The sequence below is a fragment of the Prunus persica genome, chromosome G4, assembly GCF_000346465.2.
Source record: "Prunus persica cultivar Lovell chromosome G4, Prunus_persica_NCBIv2, whole genome shotgun sequence".
Lineage (NCBI taxonomy): Eukaryota > Viridiplantae > Streptophyta > Magnoliopsida > Rosales > Rosaceae > Prunus > Prunus persica.
Window position 1 is genome coordinate 7084677 of NC_034012.1, and position 7543 is coordinate 7092219.

The window sequence follows — 7543 nt, forward strand, 5'->3', positions numbered from 1 at the left end:
TCCTTCATACACTAACACTCCCCTTTAAGCTTTGAGCTGATAAGACTCCTAGCTTATCTCTGAGATAGTTGAACCTCTCCCTTGGTAAAGCCTTGGTGAAAATGTCTGCCACTTGATCTTTAGTTGGACAATAAACCAAATCAATAACTCCTTGTTGTAGAGCATCCTTGATGAAATGATACCGCCTGTCAATGTGTTTTGTCCTTTGATGAAACACTGGATTTTTTGTGATGGAAATTGCAGAAGTGTTGTCACACCTCAGGGGAGTAGCATCTGCTTGTAATTCTCCAAAGTCTTCCAAAACAAACCTAAGCCAAATTGCTTGAGTTGTAGCCTCTGAAGCACTAACATATTCTGCTTCAGCAGTTGAGAGAGCTACACAGTTTTGTTTAACAGAAGCCCATGAGAATACTCCACTTCCAAATGAGAATGCATATCCAGATGTGCTTTTGCTATCTTCAAGTGAGCCTCCCCAATCACTGTCACAATGCCCCACCAACACTGCTTTCTTGCCTTTCTCATACATCAAACCATAGTCTAGTGTTCCTTTGACATACCTTAGCACCCTCTTAGCTGTTCCATAGTGCTTATTAGAAGGACCATGCATATATCTAGCTAGCAAGCTTGCAGCATACATCACATCCGGTCTTGTAGCAGTAAGGTACAGCAAGCTTCCTACAAGCTTTCTATAGTTCTCTTCATCAGCAGCACCACTACCATCGTCCTTGATCAATTTTTCTGTGGCTACAAGAGGTGTAGACACAGACTTACAGTCAGTTAACCCAAATTTATTCAACAAAGAAGATGCATACTTTCTTTGGTGAATAAATATGCTTGAATCTGTCTGAATCACCCCCATTCCTAGAAAGTGATAGAGAAGACCTAAGTCTGTCATTTCATACTTCTCTTGCATGTCTCTTTTGAACTCATTCAACATTCCTTGATTGCTTCCCGTGTACACTATATCATCCACATAGATGGACACAATTAGTATGTCATTTTCTCCCCTTGTCTTGGTATAAAGAGTGGCTTCACTCAAACTTTTCTCAAACCCACACTCAGCAAAGTAGCTGTCAATTTCTCCATACCAGGCTCTAGGTGCCTGTTTTAACCCGTAAAGAGCCTTATGCAGTCTATAAACTTTATCCTCTTTGCCTTGAACCACAAAACCCTCAGGTTGCTCAACATACACTTCTTCCTTCAGCTTTCCATTCAAGAAAGCTGACTTGACATCTAGTTGATATAACTTCCAGCTCTTTTGTGCAGCAAGAGCAATTAAAGTCCTGATTGTGTCCAATCTAGCAACTGGAGCAAAAGTCTCATTATAGTCAATTCCTGGTTTCTGCACATATCCCTTAGCAACCAATCTAGCCTTGTTCTTTTGCACTGAACCATCTAGATTTAGTTTGGTCTTGAACACCCATTTCACTCCAATAACTTGTTTGTCACTCGGTCTGTTCACAAGTTCCCAAGTTCCATTTTTCTCAATCATAGATAGCTCATCCTCCATTGCTTTTATCCATGACTGATCTTGTGCAGCTTCTTCATATTTCTCTGGTTCCACAATGCAGAGATTGCATTGTGCCATAATGTCATTTATGCTTCTCCACTTAACTGGTGTATGATCATAAGGTTTAGTGATCTCAGCAGTTTCATGGATGTTTCTCTCTTGTTCTTTAGCTTGAAAGGAGCTACAAGGACTAGCACAATTGTTGTCTACTTCTGTTACTTCATGTAGGCTAAAATCAATCTCAGTTTTAGATTGATCTTGAGTGTTTGTCACTGCAGTAGGCATTTCTGTCTCTGCTGTCCAGTTTCAAGTCATACTTTCATCAAACACAACATCTCTTGATAAAATCAACTTCTTAGTGGAAGGATCAAATACTCTGTACCCTTTTTCACAAACGGCATATCCAACAAAAACCCCTTTTACACTCTTAGCATCCAGTTTCTGTCTCGTTTCTGCTGGTACATGCACATAGCAAAGGGATCCAAACACTTTGAGATGACCAATACCTGGTTTTCTGCCACTATATGCTTCAAATAGAGTGATATTCTCTAGTGCCTTTGGTGGGTGAGCGATTTAGGAGATACACAGCTGTGTGAACAGCTTCTGCCCATAAAGTATAAGGCATATTCTTCTCATGAAGCATTGCCTTGGCCATTTCTACCACAGTTCTATTTTTTCTCTCCACCACTCCATTTTGTTGTGGAGTGTAGGCTGTGGTTAGTTGTCTTGAATGCCACTCCTCACATAATTTGCTGAATTCACTAGATGTGAATTCACTCCTCTATCACTTCTCACACACTTGACTTTGAAATCACTTTGCAGTTCGACCATGGATTTAAACTTCCTAAAACAGGTTATTGCATCTGATTTGTACCTTAGAAAGTACACCCAAGTCATCCTTGTACAGTCGTCAATGAGTAGCATGAAATATCTGTTTCCAGCTATAGACTCTGTCTGCATTGGACCACATAAATCTGTATGTATCAGTTCCAGAGGATTTTCTGCTCTCCAAGCCTGCCCTTTAGGAAACCAGTCCCTATGTTGCTTGCCCAGTTGACATCCCTCACATACACCATTAATTTCTTCCAAAAATGGCAGACCATGAACCATACTTTGATCTCTCAGCTGTTTGAGACTTCTGAGGTTCAAGTGGCCTAACCTCTTATGCCAAATCCAAGTGCATTCAGTCACACTAGCTCTTAATGCAATCTGATCAGATTGCATTAAAGATAAAGGATAACACCTATTATTCTTCATCTTAACCTTGATAATCAACTTGTCAAGTGAGGGGCCATCAAAGATGCAGCACATGCCTCCACCAAACAGCAAATGGTATCCATGTTCATCCATTTGACCAACACTCAACAGATTTTCCTTTAATCCAGGTAGAAACATGACCTCCCTAATGTATTTCTTGCCTGCACTAGTTTCAATTACCAGTGAGCCTATACCTGCAACATCCACCAAATTTCCCGTAGGCATCTGCACCTTTCCATAAACGTTTGTCCTCATATCAACAAGCAAGTCTGCACTTCCAGTCATGTGGTTGCTGCAGCCACTGTCAATATACCAGTTTCCATTTGTGTTCACATCAGAAATGACACTATTGGCAAAGAATAGATTTCCAGTCATCTCAGTTTGGTTGACACAGTTGGCCTTTTGAGTAGCCTTACCTAGAGTGCATTCCCTAGCCAAATGTCCGAACCTATCACAGTTAAAACATTTAGGCTTCCCCTTATATCTACACTCACCAAAATGAAATTTGGAGCACACCCTGCACTGTGGTTTAGCAGCATCTTGAGTTGTCTGTTGTGGTGAACTAGAGCTGTGATTTGGTGTATAATTATTCTGCTGAGGCTTTCCTTTCGATTCCCATGGTTTTCCCTTGGAGTTCCAATTCTTTTGAGACTTAGAGTGATTCTTGCTTTGTTGCCCTTTTGAACTTACGGAAAAAGAAGCAAATGCCCTTTCAGTGGTATCCACATTATGTAGATCAAACCTCTGTTCTTGGCTTTTCAAAATGGCTACAACTTCCTGCAAGGCCACAGTCTCTAAACTTTTGGTATTTTCAATAACCAGACAAATAGGGTCATATGGCTTGCTAAGGCTAATCAATACCTTCTGAACAAGTCTCTCATTAGTCAGAATCTCACCAAATGTTTTCATTTGGTTTATTAACTCATTTAGCCGAGTCAAATAGCCAGATAAGGTTTCATCATCTCTCATCCTAGCATACTCAAACTCACGCCTCAGATTTTGTAATTTTACAGACCTTACCTGATCACCACCATGGTACTCTCCATATAACAAATCCCAAGCCACTTTTGCTGTTCCAGCATTAGCTATTCGTGGGAAGATTTGGTCTGAAACAGCAGTCTGAATAATGCCTAGGGCCTTGGCATCTTGCATATAGACAGCTGCTGTTTTCTCATCAACCTCCTCTTCTGAGCCTCCTTCAGCCTTCTTCTTCGAGTCTGGGGTCGGAATCCCCTTCTCAACCAATTTCCATAACCCGTGCGACTTGAAGATCGTCATCATTCTGATTCTCCAGAATTCGTAATTCTCGCCGGAGAAGATCGGAGTTCGTACTTCAGAACTTCCAGATCCAGCCATCTTTTAGCTCAGATGAAACGGGTCGCAAATCAAAAGCTGACTTTTCGAACGGTCTCTGCAACTTCGCCTGAGCTCAGCCAACCTTGGGTGGAGCTCAATTTCTTACGCCCAGATCTTAATCGATCGAACCTGGCTCTGAGGCCATGTAAAAGTTTGATAATATTTTGTAATCTTCTTATCAATTTCAGAGATAGAGAGGTGTAGGAGGAATGAAGAGGAGAGAATCTGTAAAACTGCTCTGCTTGGCTCATAAAGTCAGTGAGCCAGCCTATGTATATTCTTTCTCATTTCTGTTTTTTTTTTTAAAACGCACACACACACTCAGCATGTTGTACATGACCGTTAGCCTTAGCTGGATGCACACACTTAGTTTTGCATCTCAGCCTTACACCTGTCATTTTCTAAGACAAAGTGAATACACAATGAAATACTTGGCTAGTTAACATTAAGCTGAGATTAGCTCAATGCTTATACACTAACAATGCCCGCATGTCATGGGCCAAAAGTGGAGTGCTTACAACTGTGGTTGATGATTTCACTAACGTTGGAGGTTCTGAAGAGGAGCTGGTAAACCTTATACAACTGATCGAGAAGTACGTTTCCTGTTCCCATTCCCTTCCTATTTCCATTGGATAAATTTGTTGGTCAGCAATTTATGCTCGTGCTCCTTATTTTGTTTTTCTGGCATTGAGGGCCTAAACTTCCTTGTGTCTGAACCTCAGGTGGGATGTGAATGTGAATGTTGATTGTTGTTCCGAGCATGTTGAAATTATATTTTCAGCACTTAAGAACACAATTAATGAGCTTGGAGTCAAGGCGAGACACGACAAGGACGCAGCGTGACAAGTGACATAATTGAGACGGTAAGTTAAAATCTTTTAATTTTCCTTTCTAAAAGCACTATGTCTTCCTCAACAGCTTCTTTTATCAAGTTCAACTTGTTTTTATTCATGGAGCTAGGGATGAATTGAGCTATGTTTGATTTTCAGTGGTTGGATTTGCTCGAGTCTGGGCTGAAGGAAGCTGAGTGGTTGAGAAACAAGTCAGTGCCAACAATGGAGGAGTATATGACAAATGGATATATATCAATTGGCATTGGACCAATTGTCCTTCCAGCTCTCTATTTTGTTGGGCATGACCTTTCAGAGGAGGTTGTAGGAAGTTCCGAATTGCATGAGCTGTATAGCCTTATGAGCACCTGTGGACGTCTTCTGAATGATATCCAAGGCTTCAAGGTAGACAATATGCCCACATTATTCTTTCGAAAAGAAAAACTAGTATCCAATTTGTTATCGTTAACTCATAACTCCTGGCTGTGTTGCAGAGGGATTCCGCTGAAGGGAAGCTAAATGCTCTATCATTGACCATGATTCATGGGAACGGTGTCGTTACTGAAGAAGAGGCCATCAATGAGATAAATAGTATTATAAAAAGTAAGAGGGGAGAGCTGCTACGATTAGTTTTACAGGAGACGGGTGTTGAGAGTGTTTGTCCTACATTGAAATGTTAAGGGACCTAGCCTAGGTTTATAAGGAGTTAGGCTACTCCCCCCATTGCCAATTGGTTTTGAGGTGGAACCTCAACTTCCTTCATGGTATCAGAGCAAGGCTTCACGTGTTTGGCCCAATGGCCACACATTCTCCCATGTCATCCAATATGTGTTGTCCACGTTAGGCTTGAAAGTTCGCCACACGTGCGGGGGCGTGTTGAGAGTGTTTGTCCCATATTGAAATGTTAAGGGACCTAGCCTAGGTTTATAAGGAGTTGGGCTACTCCCCCCATTGCCAATTGGTTTTGGGGTGGAACCTCAACTTCCTTCAATGGGTAGCATAGCCAAGGGCTTGCAAGGATTTGGTTTGGAACATGAGCAAAGTGCTCCACTTTTTTTATGCCAAAGATGATGGATTCAGTGCACATGAGGTGATGCAAAGTGTAAATGCAGTAACTGAGGAACCCATCATTCTCAGTGAATTGCGAGTAAAAAGTAAATAAATGGCATTTGAATTGAAGGTGCAAGCAGCAAAGAAATAAATATAACTGTTTTACATTTACAAGTCATAAAACATTATGGAAATGTGGATGTGATTGATCAAGTTTGGAGGGAAAATAATCTTAGATTGATAGTTTATGAATTCTAATTGGTAGAGCAGAGCATATTCTAATGCATCGATTGAATCATTACATGGACTGCGTCAGCTGTCAGCCGTCAGCCGTCAGGCAAATTGAATTCAGCATAGGCTTCTGTCCTAGAAATCAAATTTTTGGATGTGAATTTTCCATAAGAGGTGGTAATAAATAGGATATAATCTGGTCAAACCAGTTTACTCTGATACAAACCAGAAGCAGAAGCATGTTTGGTGATAAAAACAGCTGACCGACCAAACAAGATAAGGCCAGAGAGCATAATTATGTCATGGTTTTTGTTTCTGTAATGTTGTATTTGTAGCTATTATTCTACATGCCCCGTTTGTCTCAGTCAGCTAATAACACCAACACCTTTTGTGACAGAACAGGTTAACAATAGTATGTAGAAGGTTGTCTCAATGATATTATAGACAAGATCATGCAGAATCCACTGATAAACAACTTGGTGCTTTCTAGGATAGTTGGGTTGTAGGTTGAATTATCAATCAATTTAGATCATGTTGTTTTTCATCAAGTTTATCACCCAAATCAGTTAATCTTTATGAGTCATTCACTTACACTAGTCAAGTGTGGAAAATCAATCATATAACTATCAAGCACAAAAGAACACACCAAAAAAAAAATTGCAAACGCACGGGCCAGACAACCCAGACTAGTCACACCACAAACCAACCAAACGAAAAAAGAAAAAGCAAAGTAAAGGAGCAAAAGAGGGATCAAACAGCCGACATGAATCATGAATCATGATAAAGGCCAACAATCCTGGGTAGTGAGAGCCGAAAGACACAGACGTTTTGCACAAGTGAGAGGAACACCCTCTCACTTTGTAACTCCATTGATCGAGTGCTTTTATTTTTTTAATTTAACGGTCTGCTATTTATAGGCCCTACCTATGTGGGGGCCACCTCTATTAAAGAGAAGTCCAGATCTCCAGTGCTATCGTCTCTCCACATCAACCACCTAGGAGAGAGAAGGCCTAATGAATCTCTAGGTGTGAGGTTTTATCACAAAAGGCCTCAGTGTAATTAATAGTGGACAACCTATATTTGAACTATAAATTATTGTTGTATTCTCCGATGTGAGACTTACACATCATAAAGTTCATATACATAAATAAGGTATTATATTCCCAATAGTGCACTTACCAAACACCGAAATGCAATTTAATACACATTCCCACGCTTCTAAACCTTGAATCATGTTAGAGCATCCACAATCATGCTCTTTATTTTTTAGTTAAATTTTAGCTAAAAACACATAAAAGTTATTTTAGGA

At 40.4% G+C, this 7543-nt stretch overlaps 1 pseudogene; it reads left to right on the top strand.

Moving 5' to 3' along the window:
* LOC18780379 overlaps positions 1 to 6641 on the top strand; it is a 16145-nt pseudogene extending 9504 nt beyond the window's left edge.